This window comes from Melozone crissalis, unplaced genomic scaffold (assembly GCF_028551555.1).
Source record: "Melozone crissalis strain CALT ecotype California unplaced genomic scaffold, PUWL_Pcris_2 ptg000139l_1, whole genome shotgun sequence".
Lineage (NCBI taxonomy): Eukaryota > Metazoa > Chordata > Aves > Passeriformes > Passerellidae > Melozone > Melozone crissalis.
This window is the reverse complement of record NW_026535912.1, coordinates 1815925-1826183: the sequence shown is the minus strand read 5'-3', so window position 1 is coordinate 1826183 and position 10259 is coordinate 1815925.

The following is a 10259-nucleotide window of genomic DNA, read 5'->3' as shown; positions in this document are numbered from 1 at the left end:
CTTTTGTCCTTGTCAGTGTCACTGGGCCCAGAGCTCACCAAACTGATCCCCCACGAGATGAAAAACAACAAATGGTCCCATATACACAGCTCAGAAATTGGCCACATTTTTGATGGACTGTAGCGTTTGCCACACTTCTGGAATTCCCTATTCCCACACAGATCAGGCAATTGTTGAAAGGGTGCACCACACTCTAAAACCCATTCTAGGTCAACAAAAGGGGAAGTGGCCCAAGCAACACCTCTGATAAGGTTGAGCAAAGCTTTATATGTCTTTATGTTTTGAATAGCTCATTTGCAGGACCTAATCCTCTAATTTTGAGGCACTTTTCAAACAGCACACAGGAAAAATTGAAAGAAAATCCTTCAGTTTTGATCAGAAACCTTGAGTTAGGACAAATTGAAGGACCATTTTCGCTAATCACTTGGGGCAAAGGGTAGGCTTGTATTTGCACAGGTGCCAGACTTAACTGGGTCCCCGCGAAGGACGTGAAACTGTCTCATACACAAGAGTGCACTGACAAATCCACCAGCAGGGAAATGAGCACGCAGACGTGAGCCGCACGGAGAAGCGACGGTTCATGCCAGACATTCCCTGTTCAGCCTGTGAAAGCTACAAATCTTGAGTTTGATGTTGATTTTTGGACTGTGAAAATGGTTTGTATCATAGATCTCTTTCAGCAAAAACGTGGTGTCCATTGTGTTCAAAAGAATTCTAAGATATCCAAATTTGTAAAAATTGAAGGTTAGTGCCCTATAGTTGGCCAGTCCCTGACCAAGTGCTAAAAGATTTGCTTGAGAACTGAAATAGATGGGGAAGCTTCTGCCAAGAAACAGCTGAACAGGAACATGGAGCTTGATCAAATGATACACTGGCACTTGTTGGTTTTTCTTGCTTGCTTTTGCTGTGCATACATGCCTGTAGATCAACCAAAAATGAATGTTTGCCTTGCTTCAGCCAAGTCAGCAGGCTCAGGCATCATGTGTTTGACCAATTTGAGCCCAGACAAACCCTTTGCAACCTGTTTGGTCGGTGTGCCTGTGCCAGCCAAGGAGTAGCCAATACCCAATGGTGACAAATATTGGTGTGAGGCTGCCAACGAGACCAATCCCATAACCAGCTGGCATCATTGGGCCCCTGATCTTCTTAAAGCACCTTCTGAACCTCAAGAATTCAAATTCTTGGTTCACTGGTGATGGAATTTTGGGCTGAGTTTCAGTACCAGGGAGATCCACAGTTAAATGTTACTCCCCATCATCCTGCAGACAGATACTCAAGTTTGTGGTGCAATTGTACTACCCCAGTGCCCCCTAAGGGTGAAACTGCTGACGAGTAGATGACCTAGATGAGTCCCCATGACAATGAGCAACAGAATATTGGCTCATTTGTGGAGATAGAGCCTGGCAGGACATTCCCTCAAAAATTAAAGGTGGCCCATGTAGCATCAGACAACTCACTGTGATAGTACCTATCGTTAAAAAAGCCATCAAGAGAAAACAGAGAGAAAAAAGATTTGTCCATCATTATAAAGAAAACTGTAATAGCAATTTCAGACCCTAGGGCCCTGCAAAATGAGGTACATCGAATTTATTTCTGCATCAACTTGCCTCGGGCAAGGCATTGAAACCATTACACCGATTGGGGTGTTGGCTGAAGAAAGAAGACAGTGCGACTTCCATTGCAATTAGTGACATGATGACTGATGTTAGTGCTGTCAGACATGCAGCCTTACAGAACAGAGCAGCAATTGATTTCCTTAGCAGCCATTCCATGTGGTCAGTGTCACCCCCATGTTCCACACTGTCACTGTCAGCTTTGACAGCTTTTGGACTGTGTTTGAGAAGTCAAATTTTTCTGACTGTTGAAGGGCTTTGGGGCCCAGAGTTCTTGTTAGGAACAAGGGATTAAGTGTGTGAGCCATGGAGTTGTTGGACCAGGTGTTTTGTGTAAGTGGTGAGAAGGGTTTCTTCCTTTCTGTTTCTCTTTCAAGGGGAATATTAATGTTGCCCCTGAGTCCTCAGGAGGGGAGCCTGTGGACAGAGCTGCAGCAGAAGGAGCTTTGCCTGGCACCGAGAGCTGTGGGAACAATTCCCAGGAGCCTGAGGAGCCTGGTAAGGACAGAGCCCCCACTGGTTTAGAGAGGGGTGAGATGGCTGCTCTGAGCCTGCTCTGGCAGTGAGGGAGATGAGAAGGGTTGAGTTCCTCTCTGCAGGCTTGGTGCTTCCTGGTGCCTTGAGTTCAAATCCTGCACTGGCACAACCTGCCTGAGCCCTGCCCTCCACGCTTCTCCAGAGGCTCTGGCACTGAGTCCTCTGTGGGAATCCACAAAATTAGAGGGTTTTGGGAAAGCTGAAAAAGGCAGGTCTCAGATACAGTAGAGCTGTTTACAGCTAAGCAGCAGCCATGAGATAGGTCAGCAGAAAAATTATTTAACCTGTAGAAAAGCAAGGACAAATAGAACAATGATCTGTGTATTAATGCTGGTCTAGAAGACGCCTCTAAGCTACAGAAAAGTTTATCTAGCAAGATATTGGGAAGGTTGAAGCTTAATAATGGAGCTCAGTGCATTGTGTTTTAAGGCTTCCAAGTAGGTATTGTATTTGACATAAGCGAGCATTGTTTTAACCAAAGGTACCTGTGCTTATAGTGATTGGATAGAACTACTGTCAATGTGCTTTTGCTTTGTGTGATTGGTCAAAAAACTTATAAAGTAAGTTGTAACGCTAAGTTCTTTGTCTACTGCCTGGGATGTGAGCTGCTGGCATCTTCCCATGGTCATACCCATGCAATGAGACTGATGCTGGAAAACAAACAGCTTGAGGCGCGTTCCACAGCAGTCCCGGCCCATTCGTGATTTCTACATAGCCCCTGCCAGCGTCAAATGGCACGGCTTGATTTGCAGGGCAGGCAGTCTTAAACATCTGCAATATCCTATCAGAGTCCTAGTATGGCTTCATTCAAAGAAAGAGGAGAGTGCACCTAACACTGACCACTTGTTAGGCAATATCTTCCACCTTGCCCTTGTACCCCTACAGAGAGGCTGTCTGCAAAATGCCCAGAACACCATCCAAATCTGCAGCAAGTACAGGAAAATCAGGCAGAGAATCTTTCTGTTTTCAAGGTCCCCCTTCCTAGGCGACTTGACCCTTTCTACCTGATTCTCACTTGAGATCTACCCATGATAGAGCACTGCAGGAAAACACTTTAAAGGGTCATTAACCAGGACCTGCTTGGAAAGCAAGGGTAGAAACTCTTTCCCTCCCTGATGGACTGTGGGCTGGCAACTGCTGCTCTGAAGATGTGCAGCAGCTGATCCTCTCTGGAGAGGCCATGGAAGGGCTGTGATGGTCTACGGGAACCAGAGGAACGATGAGCTCAGGTTGGCATTTAAGCTTCATGGGAACAAGCAGAATGAAGAGCTCACAGTGGAGATGAAATTTGCCTGTGCCTGGCTCCTCTGAGGAAACCCCAAGAAGTCCAGATGAAGCAAACACCTTCTCCCAAGAAGCCAGGAAAACCTCAGAGTCCTGAGCACCTGCACTTAGCCTGGAAGGGCCTGGAGGCAGCTCTGAATCCTCAGGTGAGGCAGCACTGAGGTCCTGGTATGAGAGCGCTGTGTAGCAGTGAGGGAAGGAAAAGGGAAGCAAAGGGAAGGCTGGGTCACTATTGGTCTTTGGGTGTGTTTCCCTTGGCAGCAACTGTACTTCTTTCAGGGAAAACAAAAGCTCCCTGAATTGTTAAAACTGAAAATCAGGAACAAAGACTCTCTAACTAGTCAAAGTTACAAAGTGGTACGTTCATTACGCCAGCGGGCGGCACAGGGGAGGGTCATTCCCCAAATGCGTGACTGCTGGCCGGGCTCGGCTCGGCTCGGCACAGCACAGCAGGATCCAGCAGGACAGGGAAGGGCAAGGCAGGCACGGAAGGGCAGGGCAGGGCACTGGGAGCAGTGACAGGCTCTGTCCCCACGCTGCATGCCGTGCCTGGGTCACCATCGGGGGCAGAGAGGAAGGACATTGCTCTTGGCTGCAGAAAGGAGGAAAAGGGAGAGTTAGAAAACATTCATTTGGACTCCTTTTAAGCAGACTAGCTGGTTTCATCTCACCATGTCTCCCTGTCTTTGGCAGAATTGGCACATTTCTCGTGATTCGGAGTCAGCTACAGCAGCAGGAAGGGGCAGCAATTTTGTCAGCATTGATATCAAAGCCAAAGTGCTGCCCCATGGATGGATGTTGCTTTCTTCAAGAGATTTCTGGCCTTGAGTTGTAGTGAATTCATACTGGTGTCTTCCCAAACAGACTTGCTTTTTTCTTTCCTCAGGAATCACCTCTTCTTTTTCTTCCCCCTATCTGGGGAGAGCTCCAATGCAAATGCCTCCTGCAGCCAAGTTCTGCCACTGTAGACTGACAAAGGAGATCTTGCAGTGGGGAGAGACTCCCTAGAGCTGCTGTGGAGAGCTGAAGGGGGAAGCTTTGTCCCTTAGTCTTGAAGTCTTGTTGGGGAGCTGCTCGTGCTCAGGGGGACAGACACTTATGATGTTTATCCAAGCCTTGTAGGTTCATTCCTGAGCTTCCTGACACACCACCGAGACTTTGGGGTTGTCATATTGGCAAACAAATTACAGTCTGGGCGCTTCTTGAAATGCTTCAGTTATTCTTTTTTTGCTTTTCTGCAGAAATGTTGTCACCATCTATTCCTTCCAGAGAATCTTTTCCTACTTTTTGGGGGATTCCTTTTGCTGCCCTCCCAGATCAGTCCAATTCCCAGGGCTCCTTCCCAAAGTGAGCTGCAGCCCATGCCCTCCACTCTCCAGCTGGAACAGAAGGAAGCACAGTTTGCTGTTGTGGGAGAGGAGCTTCTCTCTCCTGCCTGCTTTCCCTTTGGGACAGGTTGGTGTGTGCTCATTTGGTAAAGGCAGGTTTAAACTCTGAAGCAGTTGTGTTTCAAACTGCTCCCTTCTCCAGCTCTTCTGTGGGTATCCTTGGACAAAAGGCCTCTTGGTGGGAGCTGCCAGTGGCAGGTTAAGGAAGGAGGTTGATATTTCAGGGCTGTGACTGCTGAAAGCAGCTGGTTTCTGGAGGTGTCCAGAGCTGGGAGTGGCTCATTTCTCACCTGCCTGCAGAAAAGGAAGTTGCAAAGTGGGAATTTCATTTGTGGAGGTAGGTCTCAGGGGTGTTTGTCAAGAGACAGGCTGGCAGAGAGGCAGGTCTCATGCTAAACTGGCTGTGTGTTTGTTTTGGTGGTGGGGAGGGTCAGAGATGCAGACACAGACACCAGCTGAAGGAACAATGTAATTTACTGTAATGCAAAAGTGCAAACAAGAGTCAGGAAAGGATAAGCTAAGCAATGCACCTCAGCATTATTACAAAAGGGTGCCTCTGGTGATTCAGGAAGATCCATCACCAGGTAGCCCAATGGTTTCCCCTTCATCCAGAGCTGCACATCAGCTGGGGGAAGCTGTCCCAGCCCAGCCCTGCAGAGCCACGGCCGGGAACTGGGAAATCCTGCGGTGCCTCCACCTTTGGCGGCCACGAGGCTCCCGAGAGCGCTGTGAGAGTAGCCCGGCTCTGACAGTGCTGGACGAGCAATGTGCCAGAGCTTCTGCTGGGGGCACAGCTGGTGTCATTCTCCTCTTGGTTTTTCTCCATGAGCCTGCCTAAGAACCAAGACAGCTGGCTTAGATCCAGCACCTCCAGGCAGGGCCAGACATGGCCTTGTCAAGATTCTAAATGCTGAAAGGTTTCCCCAGGGAGTGGACACCTCGATCCTACTGCTAACAACACTTTTGTAATGGGTGGATACATAGATCCACTTGCTGTTTGTGTCCTTACCAAGTGCACCGGTAGGGTTGAGTTGCTGAGCACATGCACAGTTCCATGCAATGCCTTGTGTTCCTGAAAGCTGTACATCCCAGTCTCCTCTGCAGAAGACACAGGCTATGAAAACAAGGCCAACTTGTTACCTAGGTTTTCTTCCCTCAGGACTTGTTTGACACAATATTTTTTCGAAGGACTGCATTTGCCTCTCCTCAGCTTTCTTATTTAAAGAAGAGAGCTGAAGGAGTTTCAGGCATGAGAGTGCCTGATCTCTCTTTCCCTCTAATGGCTCTGCCTCTCAGAGTCCCGGTTACCTGCCAGTGCTTTGGCACGGGAGTCATTCCTTCCCTAAACTCCATTCCCTAAACACAAGTGGACTTGAACTGCAAAGCCTCTCTTTGCAGTGGGATTGCTTTTGCCCTACAGCCTCCATGGGCAAGGGCTTTGTGGGAGCAGGGGCCATCAGAGCCTGTGTCCTGAAACAGAGCCAGGAAAAGGAGCAGATCCTGCTGCCTTCTGCTACTGCTGATCCTAGCAGCAAGTCCCCTGACAGTTCCTTCAGGGAACTTCACACAAAGGGCTTCCATCATATCAGTGCTTGTGAGACCTTCTTGCTTCCCAGTTTCCTCGATTTTGGAGCATCTCAGCACTTGTGTCCATGGCCCTTCCTTCAACCCCAGCCTGCAGCAGTCACAGTCACTGGTGCCTTCCCCCTTGCTGCAGCTCATTTGCCAAAGTGCTGCCAAAGGCAGCAGAGCTGGCTCAGGATCCCTGTTGGCTTCTGGTCTCTGGGATGAGCTTCAGGGGGACACTTGGAGCACTTCCTAAAGAGCTGCTTGTGGGATGGGGGGTGGATTTATCCTCCCCGGTGTCAGACACTGAAATACAATAGTTTATGCTTTAAACATTTTTATGAAAGACTTTGACCTACTACAGCAGAGCTTTGTTACAAAAGCTGCAGAGATGACCACCACATCCTGAATTGGGCTCTGAGAGGCCCTACAGGGTTCTCTGATGAAGAGGAGATAAAGTAACAGCTCAGGGGCATTCAGGAAGCACAAGCCAATGCTTTCAGGGTGGAGATGACAGCCCCAGGGCTATCAGCTGCCAGGTTCACACAGACCCTGGCACCAAAGCTGGGGGCAGAGAGGCTTTGGGTGAGTGCTGGAAAGCCTCTGGTGAGAGGCAGTGGCCGCCCATCCTCTGCTGGGCTGAGCCCAGCTGTGGGGCCCTTCACAGGGGGAAAGCTTGTCCACAACAGAGGGGGTGATGTGCCCCATCAAAGGGCCCCCAAAGGGGTGCCCAGACCCTGCACCAGAGCACTGCAGCACGATGCCACAGACCCTCAGGGCAGCAAGGGACAGTGTCCAGCTGGCCCCCCACAAGGGAGGCACCTGGGCATTCCACCTCTCAAAGCGTGCGTTAATCCAGGGAATCCCTCACTCGTCAGGATGTGTGGCAGTGTGGTGTGGGACCCTCACCACCAAGGAGACCAGATGGAGGAGAGCAGCGAGACATGGTGGGACCCTTGGATGGGTGATAAAGCTGTCACACATAACCCCTGCCACCCTCTCCCTGTCCCCCCACCACCCATGCACACTTCCTTCTCCTCCTTTCTTTTCTCTTTGTTTCTCTTTGCCTCTTTTACTATTCAGTAAATTACACCAATTTAGCACAAATCACAGAACACCCATCACGACTGACAAATGGCATTTCTTGCAGATTGCTACAGCCACACTGCTGATCCACAAATACGCAAGAATCAATTTCAGCTGAAAAATGTTGTTTATTACAAATTGCTACACCCACGCTGACAATACAGAACTATACAAATCTCAATTTAGGTTAAAACCAGGAATTTATTAGATTATTACAACCAGTCTGTGTAAAAATATACAAATACTAACTTCAGTTAACAAAACTAAATTTATTGCCAAACTCCACAACAACTCACTATACACAAAGATCAATTAGGCGTTTAACAACTTAATTTATTACATATAACTACAAACGAATAAATAGCAACACAACTGTATATATAGGAAACAGAACTAAACACAGACATAACAACATCCTTGTATACTTAGATAGAAATATACACATAGATGTAATTACAAACAAATACGTATATATACACGTACATATACACAGAGTATACATCCCTAAACAGCACACATACAGAAATAGTCCTATACAAATGGGAACCCACAAATGTGCATATCCAAATGATAATCCATCTCTAGACATTTATACGTAACAGACACGTCTAGAGATGGATAGACATGTCTATCCAAATGGATAATGCAATTCTAGACATGTCTACACGGAACGCAAAGCAGAGGGATCCCAGCTGCCCCATCTTCAAAGCCTCTCGCTTGGTCTCCTCCTCCCGAGCAGAGCAGCTCCCCTGGACAGGGACAGCAGATGGGACATCTGGCAAGCAAAGGGAACACTCAGTGAGTGTGGGGACCGTTTCCCTTGGCAGCAGCTGCGCTTCCATCAGGGCAGAGGAAATGTCAGAGCCTCCCCAGGGGGTCAGAAAGAGAAAGCAGCCGAGCAGCCAGGCTGTGGTGAGCGCAGCCGCGGCGGGACTGTCCCGCAGCCCGGCAGAGCCGGAACAGCTCCCGGGCCCTGCCGGCACAGCTGCCTTGCCCAAGGACAGTCCCTGTGCCAGGCGGGGCAGCTGCGCTGAGCAGCCCCAGCACGGGCAGGGCCCGCTCCTGCCCCGCCGGGCAGTGCCCACGGCCACAGCCCACGGCAGCCTCAGCCCCACCTGTCTCCCCGGGCCTGTGGCCTCAGCCAGGCTCTCTCCAGGCTGGCAGCAGCTGGGCCCCGTTCACTGCTCTCGCTGCTGGCCTTCAGCTCCTCCCTGCTGGCTCCCGTCAGTCTCCGGCTGTCCTCAAGGTCTTCATGGCAGCTGTGGCAAAAGCAGAGCCTCTGGAATTGCTTCCAAGGCCTGACAGAGCTGCAGCCCCGGAGCCCTCTGTGCTCCCTGCTGGCCCCCTCTATCCCCTCAGCCCCGCCATGCTCTCGGTGAAGCCCCAGCCACCTTCAGTTTCTTCAGCCCCTCACAGTCCTCTCACGCCCCTCAGTCCCTTCTGAGCCATACCGTCCCCTGAGACCCACCACCCTGCCAGCCTGTGCCACTTCCCTGTCACCTCGGTGCCACCATGGCCTGCGGCTGCCCCACAGCCCTCAGCCCCAGCAGCAGCTCAGGGTCACCGTCCCTTCAGCGCCACGGCCCCCTCAGCCCCCTGAGCCCCCTCAGTCTCACCGTCCTTCAGCAGCTCCTCAGGGACAGTGCCTGGGGCCAGCGGCAGCTCCCACCGCTCCAGGGACAGCCGGGGCTGGAAGTGCTGCTCCGCCCGGCCCGGCCGCCAGCTCGGACCCAGCACAGGGACAGGGGACACAGGGGGCACCGGGGGAAAAGCAAGAGGTGAAAAAGGCAGCCGAGGGGAAAAAGAGGTACAAATGCAGCCTAGGCCTACACAAACAGCAATCCTTCCATCAATCTCTCCATCTAAACATTCCTATTCCTCTTACTATATAACTATACACATTTATAAATCTAACTTCATATATATATATATATATATAAAAAAAAATATAAATATTTTACTCTACACATATAAAATTCTAACTCTGAAAATCTATAAATGTCTACACATTTATAGATGTAAATATACATCTATAAATGTATATATATAATAAAATATAATTATATCCCATCTATAACTATATACATATCCACATTTAACTATACCGATCTATCAATATATGTCTACATAAATAGAACACTATCATCTATAAATGGAATTATAACCACTAATAAATAACCATATAAATCTATAAATATATCTACAAACAGAGGAGTTCTACCTGCCTGATGGTCACAGGCTCTCCCCTGTCTCTTCCAGCCCTCCTGGAGATGTTGGTCAGATGGCATCTGGGAAGCAAAGGGAACACTCAGTCAATATTGGCCCTTCTGCACCTTTCCCTTGGGCAGCAATTGTCCTTCTACCAGGGGCTGTCAAAGATGACCTGAAAGGCAGACTCTCACTTGGCAATTTGAAGCAATGTGCCCTTAAAAGAATGGGACCATTCCAAGTGTTCAAAAGTGTGCTTCAAAACACTGAAGTATCTCGATAAAGTCTCAGCCCCACAGTGCAAAGGGCACCCAGGAGAGCTTGAAACACAGACAGTCCCAGCTGCCACAAGGAAGCCCAGCCTTGTTCTTTCTCTGAGCTGACAGAGAGACCTCAGTCCTCCCTGAAATGGCTGAAGCTGAAGGTGCTGGGAGCTGAGTCATGAACCAGCTCCATTACCTGGCATCTACAAACTGCCCTCTGCAGTGAGCAGCAGCTGCTCCAACTCGACCATCAGCTCTGGCAGCAAGGGCTGGGAGGGACAGAGCTCCCTACGAGGCCTGCAGGCTGCACCAGC